The sequence below is a fragment of the Chondrus crispus genome, genomic scaffold (genome assembly GCF_000350225.1).
Source record: "Chondrus crispus Stackhouse genomic scaffold, scaffold_174, whole genome shotgun sequence".
NCBI classification, from domain to species: Eukaryota; Rhodophyta; class Florideophyceae; order Gigartinales; family Gigartinaceae; genus Chondrus; species Chondrus crispus.
In genome coordinates this window covers 55,270-55,862 of record NW_005179043.1, presented here as the reverse complement: position 1 = coordinate 55,862, position 593 = coordinate 55,270, and positions in this window count along the sequence as shown.

Below are 593 nucleotides of genomic sequence, written 5' to 3'. Positions count from 1 at the left end.
GGGGGGGGGGGGGGGGGGGAGGTGCAGGAGGGTGCTCTACGAAGCAGGCGAGATGGGCGTGAGACATGCGGCACAGGAATGTCGACGTTGGGGTCCGTAACTGCGCGGGGTGTGTGTGTCCGGCGCGTGCCTACTAGGCGCGGTCATGAAATCTGCGACGGCGCTCATGGGAGAGCAGCAGGGACGGCGGTGGATGGGGGGGGAACATCCAGTTGCGGCGCGGCACGTGGAAGAGACGAATGATCGACGCGTTTCGGTGACGTCAGGGGCTCCCGCCGCGCGCGCGACGTCTCCAAGCAAGACAGCCCCTTGGTAGCCGCAGCAAAGCGCCTTGTCCCAATTGTTGTCGCTTTCGAGGAATTGCGAAAAAATAAAAATAAACTGTACTGACACCAACCCGAACAAGGAGCTTTCCGCCTGCACATCCCGTCCACTGACTGCTAACTGGAACACGTGTCATCATGTCTGATGCCTCTCATAGTTATGGGCCCTACTGTACCCTTAGGTACGGTACTGCACGCAATGTGGCCTCCTGGCCCACACGTCCCCCCGCCTTCAGACCGTCCCGCGGGCCATGCAGTGTGTGACGTGTC